The 13,711-nt window shown below is 40.8% G+C and overlaps 1 long non-coding RNA gene across 1 annotated transcript; it reads left to right on the top strand.

Annotated features, from left to right (window-relative positions):
- The first annotated feature begins 7,633 nt into the window (after window positions 1–7,633).
- Window positions 7,634–13,133, top strand: LOC148778568 (uncharacterized). The gene is made up of 3 exons (XR_016038813.1): window positions 7,634–7,683; window positions 11,030–11,140; window positions 12,923–13,133. It is a non-coding gene; the product is annotated as an uncharacterized LOC148778568 (long non-coding RNA).
- The last annotated feature ends 578 nt before the right edge of the window (window positions 13,134–13,711 follow it).

Below are 13,711 nucleotides of genomic sequence, written 5' to 3'. Positions count from 1 at the left end.
AGAAATCATGGACTGAGAAGGGCTCTCGTGTGCTGGGAGGTGCTGTCTTGGGAGAGGGGTGATGTGGTTAAAGCCAAGCTCTTTTTCTTGCCCTCTTGCAGGGGTCCAATCTCGGAGATTTTTGCTCCTGCAGTGTGCTAAAACTTTTCCCCTAGATTGCTGTACCTCCACAGAGGCTCATTTGTCTGGTGGGGTTGTGTAAGTTATTGTTCTCCAGGGGTCCTCAGACCATGGCTGAGAGAGGCTGGTTGTGGCCTCTGGATACTTAGGGTTCACAGGGTTTGTTTGCTTACTCCAGGAGGCACACATGGATAAGATTCCTGGGACCTTGAATTTTGAGGCTGATAACAGAAACAAAACCAAATGGGTTGTAGCCAAGTCACTGGGGATAGGGAGCTGTTTCTGGATCTATAGCCAGGATCCTGGTCAGTGAATCACCTCCTGCATGCAACCTGTTTTCTGAAAATGGCTTTCCTCTCTCTTAGACTGCATGGGGGTTTTCACAGTATCCTACTGGGATCCCACAACTCCCACAGGTCACTTTTATATGTGGATGGATGCCAAATTATTGTTGTCTAAGGATGTCTTATATGGTGGCTTCTCAGACTTGGATTCTTTTTTGTGAGTTGCTCATAGTCTGGGAGGGAAGAAACTGAAGCAAAAGCTTAGTACAAATGGTGAGAGAAATGTTAGATTAATGCAGGCTTGGGTACCAAGGGAGTCAAGGAGAAGGGGATACTCTCACAATAAATCATGCAACCAACTTTGTCCATGGTTACTCTTTGCTTCACTTCTAGGCAGGTTTAAAATTCAGTTTAAATGGTTTCCAAATGCTTCATGAAATTTTCTTAGCAATGTTAGTCTCATATCTGTGCAAAGATGTAGTAGAAATTCTTATTGCTTGCAAAATTATATTTCTCATAAATGATTGCTGGCTTGCAATTACATTACTTGGTGTAGATAGCTTTGATCTATTCATGTTAAGAGAGAATTGTATGAGAGGTAATATTTTAAGCTATATGAACTCTTTAACCTTAAATGTACACATACTTTTTGAAGAGTAGATTCAAGTGGTAGAAAGGAAAGAGAGTCTGAAACCACTGGATACTTTGTTAAGCAGATGAGTGGAAGGTTGTACAGTAAAATAAGGATAAAGATAACCAAAGTAAAGGGGAAATACATAGAAAACTGTCCTAACTTACTTCACAATTTTTGCTTAAGGATCTCCCTCCTACTTCATATAAGCACAGGTAAGCATTGCTGCTTTAAGTTATTGTTGATGTAACCACAGAGGGGCCAGGGGTTTCAGCCAAAGCAAACAACGTGGACAACTCATTGACCCCTCGTGCTGTCAAGACCACGATACCCTTTCCTTGTGACCTGAAACCTGTCTTCCTGCCTTGTCTCCTTGTCCTTCTTGCCTCCCATTGATTCCTGACTTCACTCCCTCTCAGTCTGGTATCTTTGAACATGGACAGTTTTCTGACTGAACCAAGGCTTCTTTCTTGTGTTTCCTCTCATAAAACCCTCTGGTTGATACACCTGCCTCCTGAAAAACTAGCAGTGGTTCTAGGACCCCAGAGGTGAAACACATTTAGAATTCTGGTTTCTGGGATCATGATAATAATTAATCATCTGACTAAGGTACTGTCTTATAGTTCCTTTGAGACAGTCAGTGTTTCTCCAAGGGTGATTCATGGACCACCTGCAGCAGACATCAGCTGAGGGGGTTTATTGAAACTGTAGATTCCTGATCCTATTCCAAAACAGAACATCTAAGGGTGGACCCTGGGGATTCTTAGGTTTGCTGAAGTTTAAGACTCCTGGGAAAGCTACTACAGTACAATTCTGTAGGACTGAAGCATTTGAAAAGGATTGACTAACATTTAAAAGGGCTCCCTCTTCAGAAAAGCAGGACACTCAAAAGGCACAAGGGGGAGGGAACGGGAAACAGCGATGCCCAAAGAGACTGTGAGGGTCTGTTGAAACAGAGCATCACGCCTGCATCCAGTGGGCACCCACCAGGGATAGGGGAGGCTTCATGAGACAGCAGACCAGGGTGGGGATCACACGTCACAGCTGCCATCCTAACAGACAGTGTGCACATACACACCCACTAGGGGGAAGTGGTTGCTGATTCCACATCAGGATCAATTTTCCACTCGATTCCATGGGTATTTACTGAGTGGTGGTGGTTGCGGTTTAGTCGCTAAGTCGTAACTGACTTTTGTGACCCCGTGGACTGTAGCCTGCCAGGCTCCTCTGTCTATGGGCTTTCCCAGGCAAGAATACTTGAGTGGATTGCCATTTCCTTCTCCATTTACTGAGTACTTACTGTGTATTTATTATTGAACTATTTCTTTTCCATAGAAAAAGACCAGGGGTCTGCCTTTGAGGAGCTTATGATTTAATTGGGAAACCTCTTGGAGAAGAGTCCAAGGAAGGCAAGCAGTCAACTGCTAGGAGGGCATCAAATTTTGTGGCATAAACAGTGAAAGGAAAAAGTCCGTATGATCTTTGTGTTTTCACAAATAGTGATTACTGCTGATTGTCACTGGTCACATCTGTCTCTCATGTCAGGATCAGTGTCAGAAGCATCATCTTTTGCACAGTTCCACTGTGTTTTCTCCTGCAGGCCCTTGGGTATGGAGACTGCCAGGAACCCTGGCAGTGATGAAGCAGCTTCATGAAGTTTTCTTTGTCTGATGCTTTCTTTGTGTTGTTGAAGGGTGCAAGCTGCCAGAATGAATTACAATTCCCTCTGGACTCCACTTGAATTCAGATCCTACTTGGTTAATTAATTTGTTGCTGTCCTTGTTCTACCTCTTGCCATTGTCTTTGTCCATATGGTGCTGGGTTACAGCCTTGAATAATCAGAGATGGCAGCTCCTGGCACATGGTGAGAGCTCCATAAATACGCATTCATTATCCCTCTTATTGTTCTCATTGTTCCCTCCCCTGATGTGCAAAGTTATATAAGAACACAGAGACATGTTTCTTCTCATGGAATCCTAGGGTTCATGAGACAGTTCAAAGATTATGTAGTTTAATTTAATTAATTTGATATTAGAATCCTCTCTACTATATTCCTGACAAATATCCAACCAGGTGGCTCCATCCAGTCCTGTTCTTTGCATCATATTTGTGTCTTCCTGGTCAGCTTAGAACACTGCTTGAGAACATGAGCAAGGTCCCAGGGAGGGTTCCTCCAGAATCCTTCATACCACAGAGGGCCCAGCAGCTTAGTTTATTCTCAGATGCAGAGCTGCCCATGGTTGTCATGTGGCTCATCTCTAGGACCTAGCATTCAAACTGGAACTTGATTTTGCCAGTTTTGAAGCAAACTCTCATGTCCCTCTACACTTTTGTCTTCAGTAGTACAAGGAGCAGACCTTCAGTACATTCCCCAGACATACTTCTTCTGCCTCAGGCCTTCAGACACACCCCATCTGAACTCTGTGTATGTTTATACTTGTGTGTGTGTGTGTGTTGAGGAGAATTGGTAGAAGCAGAAACTGAGGTCATAAGCTCAGAGCAGTTGGCTTGGGGTCAGAATATCTAGATTCAGTTTTCAACTCAGACTTGCTGGTGGCCTTGAGATGTTCATTGAGCTTCTCATCTCTCAAATAGTAATAATATTTATTATGCAATTTCTTCAGTGATGCAAAGAGATGGGGCTTAGAGCAGTGCTTGTCTCTCAAAAGGAGCTCATTTTAATCCCTCATGAACTGAGGCTTTCCTGGGTTTGGCTGAGGTTGTGAAGCTTGAGAGAGTCAATGCTGCGAATCACTGGCAAGAGAAATGCCTCCAACTGCTTCCACAAGGGTGGGGGGAGATTAACACAAAGTTAGTCCTCAATATTTATTGTCTTAAACATCGTGATGGGGGAAGACTTGGACAAGACTTTACAGATGGTGGTGTTCATTTCCTTTATCTCAGTCACGTGTGCAATCTGACTTAGATGCAAAGACCTGCCTGTCAGCCCTGTTGTCCTTCTACCACAGGCGCTGCCTCCCCCTTAATCTGGTTGCTTGGAGGTATTTTTCTTGAGCCTGTCTGCCACCTTAAGTGCGCAGTCTTGTTGGATGTGACAGATAAACACAATAACAAAACAAAACCACCTTCTGTTTCATATGTAGGCTTAGATCCTCTTAGCACAGAATGGGGGATTTCAAGGTAGGGAGAATGAAAGAGTCGACGGACTGCATTCTCAGCCCTGTTCCCCCTCCTCACATCCCAAATACAAAGCTGCCAGTATCCATCACATCACATTGCTCCCTTTCTCAACTCCTTGGCCTCTGGGGCCAGGGTAAGGGTTTGTGTTCATGTCAGAAGAGGTGAGGTTCAATGTGAATTTTTGCGTGTCCTGCTACTAATGACCTGCAGCTTCACCCAGAGAGTTTCCCCAGTAGATTTCTCTGTTCCTCTGTAAAGAGAATCCCACCTGTTTGTCAATTCCACCTTGAACATACTCCAGACAGAATTTTTGTTTTCTTAAATGGAGCAATGTTTGAAATATTGACATTAGTCAAGAGGAGAGCAAATGACCAGTCAAGACACCCTTTTAGCCTGTGGATGCTCTGCATTGGACAGTGGAGAGAAACATTACTGAGTTCAGAAGCGTTAGGAAAGGTAATTCTTGGGAAGGTTTTTTGTCCAAGAGTGACGCCTCAGCAAAATTTCCTTTATGACAAAAGAGAGAAATGAGCCCTTCTACTTATCTGACGGAAAGATGGGAAATAATATGTTGTGCCTGGGGCAGCCTGGGCCAAGGAAGGTGTGTGAGCTTGGGACCCAGACAGATGGATTTAAATCTTGACCCTGCCACGTCATATCATGAGTTACTTCATACCTTTCAACCTCAGAAACAATACCTATAAAATTGAGGGTGAGGGGTACAATGTAGGGATCTGAGATTAAATAAATACATAACAGAACTTTTCACAGTGCCTGGCTTAAATGTGCTTTTACTCCCTCCCCTTCCTGTCCCTTGACTTACCTCATTTTGGCTTATCTTCCTTTTCTTGCCTTTTCATGTCGTAGAAGTTTTCTTGGTGATGAAGAGAGTCTTACATACTTGCAGAAGAATTAGCCATCTTCATCCAGCTATTTGAAAGTTGATGAGAGGCTCGTCTACTCAAAACTATACCCTCAGCCTCCCCCTCACTTTCCCAGCTTTGTCACAATATCTAAATTATTCTATGAGTCACTTTTGGTGGGGTGTGAAGGGGTGGTCAAGACACAGGAGGTTTCTGTTACACAAATGTTATGTGATGTTAAGCACTAAAAGTCTTTGACAACTAAGCATGGGTTAGCAATGTCAAGAGGATGGAGACAAATGGGCCACATAAAAAGTTTGTTTAATGGAGGAGAGAAGGTGAGGGAGGAAGCAGAGCTGAGTGCTGCCTGGGAGGAGAGGTGTAGGAAGAAACAATTGAATTTCACAAGCTCCCTGGACTTGTCAGTGATGGTGGGTAACGTGAAGTCATGAGGAAGGTGAAGCTAGGGCAGGAAACAAGCCTGTATCATATGGAATTGGGGCCTCTACCATATATTTATGAGAGTTTATGTCTTATGTGTTTTTATTACTACATTTACATCTTGGCTCCCAGAAATGTAAATAGAGATAAAGAGGCTGAAGTGTTTTTTTTCCTTCTTTTTTTCTTTTAGCATCAGAAGTTAACTGTTTGGCAAATGATTATTTGGTATGCACTTAATAGCACCATAGTGTCCAACTCAGCCCATTTGAATGAATAGTATTTCCCCAGGAGAACTTTATTCACTCTGGCTTGATGGCACTAGGAAATAATTTTAGCTTCTAAGCAATATATACTCCTTTCCCTCCCCACTCCATCTCGTTTATTGCTGTAAATACTAAGGCAAGGATTTAAGCACAGAACCCAGGGCTATTTTATCTTGCTCATCATTAGTATTTATATACACAAATAAACACCTCTTATCAAATTGTACCAAGGGTGAAAAATGACAGTGAATAGTTACATGTTAATGTATTTACATATAATGCTGGCATACTCTAAAAACATAGGGTTTGGGTTGTTAATGAAGCATGATTGGGCTAAGAAATATTAATAAGGTCTCCATACAGCTTTTTGTTAATATCTGAAAGTATTTCTGCATCTCATTTTCATTGGGAAAAGAGAGATGTTAACAATTCAGGGTCTAATGGTCAAATGATTCTTCTGCTACCCAGATACTGTCATTAATGCAGCACGATTATACTGATGGATCTTTCCAATTTTGTCAGTTCCTTTCGTGTCATTATTCCTTCAGCTGGTTAGTTTCTGGCTTTCATATCAGCCTTCCCACTCCAAATCTTCCCTCCCCCTAAAAAGCAGTTAACAGTGCTCACATTTCTGTTGCTAATCTTTGGTTTATTAGATCTTTTCCTATAATTGCATTTCAGGGGCTCTATTGAGCTGCAGGAATAGTTGGTGTATGTCAGGTATTATTGTAAGACTTGAGGATGGTAATCCTGGGCTTTACAAGGTAAGACAGATGTGGTATTGGGGAAAAATAGATTGTTGATGGTGAAGCTTAGTAAGAAACATTTGTTTACCTTCCAGCCTTGGTTGTTAAATTAAATTATGACTTTGAGGAACAGGGGCTCTAAATTCTTTCTTCCTGTCTTGAAAACATATTCAGCTCGGATTCTATGCTGGGTCCTTTCCCTTACTCTGTGAGTGGCTGGCACCCTGATGAAGACTGCTGTCAGCTTAAGATAAATCATATTTCAAACATATATTTTTTTTCAAATTGGACAGCCAAAATTAGTGCAAAGAATGTCAGTCTGTTGCCAGATCTGTCAATATAAAGTTTAGATCACAGTTAACTGGTGCCAGTTTAGTTAACTACCTGACAAAAAAGGCTCATAATATGCCATGAAGAATGATTTCACTCTTAAAATGATAAATGCTCAAAGCCAGCAGGGATCCTGAAGCTGACACTGGCCCTTTTAAAAAGGAGTTGATAACATTATGGAATAATGGAAGGAAGGAAATCTTGACCTGGAAATAGATGGAGGCTGAAAATTTCTATCTTTATTTTACACAACTTATGTATTAGTATAAAAAGCCCCCAAGCACCCTCAGTCTGAAGGTGTGCAGAGATTTGTCATGTGATAAAACAGCCTCTTGGTTAGTTCAGGCTGCTTTTAAGGGCTGTGTTGATATTTCAAATTCCAGAAGGACAGAATGCAGGCTCAAGATGGTTTAGCAGTAGATATATTTTGTTGTGCTTCCCTGGTGGCTCAGTCAATAAAGAATCTGCCTGCAATGCAGGAGATGTGGGTTTGATCCCTGCGATGGGAAGATCCCCTGGAGAAGGAAATGGCAACCATCTCCATTATTCATTCTTGGGAAATCCCGTGGACAGAGGAGCCTGGTGGGTTACATTCCAAGGGGTTGCAAAGGATATGACTGAGAGACTAACCATCACCACTACTATATTTTGTTGTATTCTTTAGAGTAAGCTCATTTGTGTTAAAAAATAGAAGCTAAAGAAATAGTTCACAGGTTATTTCCTAGTTTTTCATGAATGCAAGGCAGATGTTTCTAGTCAGTTTGTAGCTTTCCTCCATGTGACAGTTCAGGGATTCATGCCCTTTTCATCTTGCAGATGTACCATCTTCCAGTCTAGACTCTTCGGTTTCAAACTGGAATGCAGGTATGTATCACCTGGGCAGCTTGTTAAATGAAGATTCTGTTTCATGAGGCCTGGGATGGCACCTAAGAGTTTGTATTCTAGTAAGTGCCAAATGATGTCAATGCTGCTGATTCATGGACTGGACTCTGAGAAGCAAGGAATCTAAAGGAATCTAAAATCATCAACTATGTCTAGCTGGTGAAAGAGATAAGAACGTGAAGCTTATGGGGGGGGGTGGTTTCTGTGGGACAGGCTTGGAAATGACATTGTTCATATCTGCTCACATTTGATTGACCAGAACTCAGAAGATGGTTACACTCACCTTTTGGGAGGCTGGGAAATGTAGGTTAGCTGTATTTTCAGGAGGAAGAAGAAACACATCTTTGTGAGCTTCCAGAAGTCTTTGCCACATTAGGTAATTTCAGGTGCTAGAGCTCATTTATTTTTATAACCTCATGATAATCCTATACAAGAATTCTTCCTAGATTTTCCTTTTCCTTATGATTTATTATGGGTTTCCCAGGTGGTGCTAGTGTGAAGGATCTATATGCCAACACAGGAGACATAAGAGACGCTGGTTAGATCCCTGGGTTGGGAATGTCCCCTGGAAGACGACATGGCAATCCATTCCAGTATTCTTGCCTGGAGAGTCTCATGGACAGAGAAGCCTGGTGGGCTACAGTCTATAGGGTTGCAAAGAGTAGGACACGACTGAGGTGACTTAGCACACACATGCTTTATTCTAATTAAGAAATAGTAAATTGTGTAGGAGGGATTCTGAATAAAAAAAAATTTTGCTTCAGAAAAAAAATGTTGACAGTTTGCTCTCCTTCTCTGGGAATGAGCATGGCTGGCACTTGTAAATAACTCATTTTTGAAGAAGCCTAAAGTTTCTTTTGAGCCTGGTTTAATTAATCTTGGGGGTTTAAAGTAGAGTTGGGTCACCATTCCCACCTCTGGAGTGCTTCAGTATGCAGAACAGATGTGGCCCATGTGTGGCAGCCAGGGCAGCGGCTCTGCAGGGTGCTGTCGCCACCATCAACCCCCTCCTGGAGTCCTCCGTGGTTTCTTCTGATGGCAGTACCCATGGTTCTCCTGTTTCTCTCCTCTTCTTATGGTAGGATTTGCCTTATCCCTTAACTGAATAGAATTTTCTCCCAGCTCTGTGCTCTATGTTTGTATTTATTTGGTGCATTTGTCCTTAAAGGAGTCAATATACATTTAGACTGTGTAACTCATTTTAAATAGCTTGGTGAAAAGCTAGCTGAACTCAGGCTCCAAAGACGATTTCATACAAATTCATATGTTATTGGAGCGGGTCTTCAAACAGACAGCAGGGAAATATCTGGGGGTATTTGCATGAGGCATTTATTTGATTTCACCTTGTGGTCACCAGGGCATAATTCATAATTATGGTGCCCAAGCCATAGGTGGGGAAAATGAAGACTTATTCCTACTATTTCATGCCAGACTGCAGGGGGAAAAAAACCTAGAGCTTTTTACAGTGTTAGCAATCATGTCTTTCCAACTTAGAAGTGGTCTGCATGATAAATAAGGCTATAGCAGTTGGTGGTTTTTCAGTCCTAATGTATATGTTGAGGTTATAAAGGCTACCTTGGTAAAATGAAGTTTTCTGTTGTTATTCCTGTTTTCTAGTCCAAACACCTAGATGAAATCACTTGGTCAGCCTCCAAGAAACCTGTAACAAAGAAAGTTTAATTTTTCATTAATAAACTGGCAATTCCTTCTCTGTTCCCAAAAGACACATTCTATTTTGTGGTATTTTTGTACAACCATGTCCTTAGAATATGTGTTAAGAAGCTGGGGCAGAAATTTCAATGATGCATAGTCTTCACCCTCAAGGTTCCCAACCCCAGTCTTCCCAAAGTCTATGCTTCTGCAATTCCAAATATCAGTTTCTCTCTTTAATGGTGCCTTTCCTCACATGTTTGGGAAAAGGACAATTAATTTCAGTTTACTTTATGAGTCACCTGCTGTCTCTGCTTCTTCAAGGCCAGTTCTATTGAGTCAGTCCCAGTTCCACTGTTGTGCTCCATTTGACTTGCTGCTGATCGCTGCCTTGAATTGTTGGACCACAGTCCTCTCAGAAAGTCCCTCCCTCTGCATAAGCATCAGCAGAGGGTGATTTAAGCCAGATCGTAGTAATTTTCCTTTCATATTCCCTGGTTTTTCACCCTCCCAAATGCATGTTGTATAGGTATACTCTTGTTGTTTAGTCACTAAGTTGTGTCCGACTCTTTTGCGACCCCATAGATTGTAGCCTGCCAGGCTCCTCTGTCCTTGGGATTCTCCAGGCAAGAATACTGGAGTGGATTGCCATTTCCCTCTCCAGGGGATCTTTCCAACCCAGGTATTGAACCCATATCTTTTGCATTGCAGGCAGATTTCTTTACCAATTGGGCCACGGGGTAAGGCCTTAGGTATATGCAACCTGATTAATGTGCTGGGGAAACTAAAAGGAACTACATCATAGGAAGAGAAAAATTTTAATTCTGTGCCTCAAGTGAGAGTTTTTGTCAACCAAGGGAAAAACATACAGGCATTTAAATGCTTTCTGGGTGTTGTCTCCATCATGTACCCCAGTTCCTAGCTTGCTCCTGACCTTGTGTCCACCTTCTTATAAGGAAGAATGCCTCCTTAAAAACTCTACAGGATGTATCTTGGCTTTCTGTTAGGCTCAGTGTTGCCTCAGATCCCTTTCTCTTCCACATCTGGTAGCTGGACCCAGTAGTTCCCAGCGCTCCATGTCCCTAACCTTTGAGAGTTCAAGTCTTCAGTAATATCCAGTGGCTGAGATCTGAGCAGGCTTGGCTGGGAAGTCTAGGATGAGCCTTGACAATCTCCGTCCAATAGAAACATTGAGTGTATTTAGAAACATTGGGTGGATTTAGAAACTTCTGGGCTTCCAGGTGGTGCTAGTGGTAAAGAATCCACCTGTCAACTCAGGAGACCCACTCCATTATTCTTGCCTGGGAAATCTCATGTACAGAAGAGCCTGTCGGGCTACATATAGTCCATGGGAACACAGAGAGTCAGACGTGAGTGAACACCCATTTATACTATACAATACAGAAACTTCTGGTGTAGTTCCCTTCTAACATCCATGCCAGAGGGAAATGGAGTAAGAGTTCTTCTTGGTCATCCGGTCAGTCGCTGTTGAATAGAATAAGTACACATGTATATACATGTATTTACTCACTCCCCAAACAAATATTAATTCTCAAAAACAGTAGTGTTTGGGTCCATGGTAAGCATGGAGCAAAACCTAATCTGCACAGATTCCTGAATTATGCCTGTCAGATTCAGGAGAGATTTCTTCCTAACCCTGGCTTTTCTCATCTTCTAGGTCCAGCTTAAGCCCTTGAATCTCCTGCTTAAGAAATGAATGAGAAACTGAATCCTTTACATTGAAGCCTATACAGATACCCAGACGAAGGTTTGAAATGACCAGCTTTTGGTATGTAAAAATTGATCAAGTTTGTTGTCAGGATATTGCCACCTGACTCAGCTTTCTTTAGGTTTAAGGGAAGCATTATTTGGGTTGGAGTGGGGAACTGGGGAGGCAATGTTACCTTGTTCATTGGCTTTGCTTTACTCCTCTGGTGTAGGGAAACAGCCATTGTTTGCTTGTGGAGTATTTGTAGACAGGGATTTGAAACATAAACATCAGACTCATTTTCACTCTAATGGCATGAATACATTTTTTAAAATGTGCAAACAGTTGTTAAAAATCACTTTACTTGGAGAGAGACACTTATTAGCACCATACAAGTTCCTAAAACAGGAACTGGTTAGGAACCATAGCTATAGTTTTATAATATAGCTATGTATTTAATATACGTGTTTAATATTCTGGAGTGGGTATACTCCAATATATACTGGTCTAATAACGACTTAGTTGTAAGGGTCATCAGTTTTGTGGCCTACACTAAAAATAGTAGAATTCTATGAGTGTTGAGTTTCTTAAATATTGCATGTGTCTTTGAAGTAAGAGACAGGAAGGAAAACTCGAATCCCAAGAATCCTACCAAAAAAGTCATAGAATCTGACTTTTAGAAGTAAACTCTGAAATTATCTAGAAACCCAAATGAAACTGAGGGCCAGAAAGATTAGATGAAATGATTCTACTGCACAGGATTTGAAAACAATTATGGCGTGAAAAGAACAGCAGTGCAGCAACTATCTTTTTGCATTGCCAAAGCCTAAATCAGCCAGTTTAGGAGAGATGAAAGAAACCAAACAAACAAAACAATGGTAGCAAAAATTTACTAGGTGAAACCTTATGCAGATTTTCTTGCTGCTAAGGGATGTGCTGCGGTTCATGGGGTCGCAAACAGTCAGACACGACTGAGTGACTGAACTGAACTGAAGGGATGTGGACATAACAGAACCATATTCCAAACCATGTGAATCACAGAAGTGCTTCAAGAGATTGAGTGTTTAGCACTGGGCTCACTTTAGTTACCACACCTGGATTTTTAACTGCTCTAATTATTAGGATTCTAAGATTTCATTTACACAGAATTTTACTATTTTAAAAAATGCTCAAAAACTTTTGTAATATAAATTTCCATCTATGGACTACAATTTATTTGACTTGCAAATGATGAATGTCTTTTTTATGCTCATTATTATGACTCCTCTTCTTGTAATTATTCTTGTTTTTTTCAACAATATTCTAAGTATTTAGATTTATTGACTTCAGAAGATGATAAAGTATATTTTTGCTATAAATATAGGTTATATTGCCAGGCATAGGCAAAAATCAAAACTCCTAATTAATTACGTCTTGATTCTAACAAAAATCTATTGAAATATTTAAGACTGAATGTTTAAATTCTCAATAAATGCATAGATAATTTTCTTTTAGTCTTTTCATATTCTTTTTAGGTTCTAGACAGAATGGTTTTCCCCATCTTTTAAAACGAGTTCTTATTAACAGAGGATGGGGGATACTTTGTAGACAATGGTCAAAATCTAGATGTCATAAATTGAGTATGAATGCAAAATCATAAGTTTGAAAAATAGTCATTGAGCCCAATATTCTTGGGATTCCTTATAGTTGACAGAGGATCTATTTGGATCCTTCAATCCGGTTCCCTGCGGCTCAGCAATTATGAGTGATTTTTCTGTCATCATCCGTTGAAGACAGAGCCATTGAAGAGGACTGGAAACCAGAGGAAGGAGAGAGTGTGGGAATTCATGTTCATGAAGATGGAGCTTCTCGTTTAATTTTTAGGTTTCAAGTTCTCATAATCATGCTCCTGGACTAGAGAAGACTACAAAGAAGAGGCAGTGAAGAGGACGAGAAAGGCAGACATTGCTCAGTTGCTGTCACTGTGCCTGTGAATACAGAACATCTGTTTTCTTATCGGTAAATCTTTTGTTAAAGATTTTGTTAAAGGAAGAGTCTCAATAGTTTAAAATGCCATGACATCTAAAGTTAGAACTTTCTAAACAGTGGTTATCAACGCCTCTTCAGCTTCAGAGGGAAAAATATATTTATCAAATTCCAAAATATCTGATAGAGATTTATATCTATTCCTAATGATTTTTGCGTAGCCTACTTAAATGATCAATTTCATCCAATAACTCAACACTGGGCTTGAAATAGGAAAATCTTAATGATTGAGTATCGATTCCAAGTCACTAGAGTTTGATTGATTTTTTTGAATTAATCTAAATAATGTCCAGTTAATACTACTTATGGGATTACTTATAGAAGTACTTTTGGAACGCCCATAGAATTATGGATTTCACAGTTTTCTTGGTGTATGTTCATGAATCACACATTTTATTAAAATATTTCAACTTGTTCTCTTTTCAAAAGCAACTTTTTTTGGGGGGTGGTGGTGAGGGGGTCAGGAAATTTCTTAATGCAAAATTTACCATGGAAATCTTGAGGGACTTCACCTGATTGAAGACAGGATCCTCATTCTGACAGTTTAATGCATTTTACATTATGATGGTATTGCATGCTTCACAGTTCCTGAAAAAGAGCTTACATTAGGTCTCAAAGTAGCTTCTT

This window comes from Moschus berezovskii, chromosome 2 (assembly GCF_049115385.1).
Source record: "Moschus berezovskii isolate FMDL1 chromosome 2, NW_MosBer_1.0, whole genome shotgun sequence".
Taxonomy (NCBI): Eukaryota; Metazoa; Chordata; class Mammalia; order Artiodactyla; family Moschidae; genus Moschus; species Moschus berezovskii.
The sequence above is the reverse complement of the archived record's forward strand: the minus strand, read 5'-3'. Positions and strand labels throughout refer to the sequence as shown.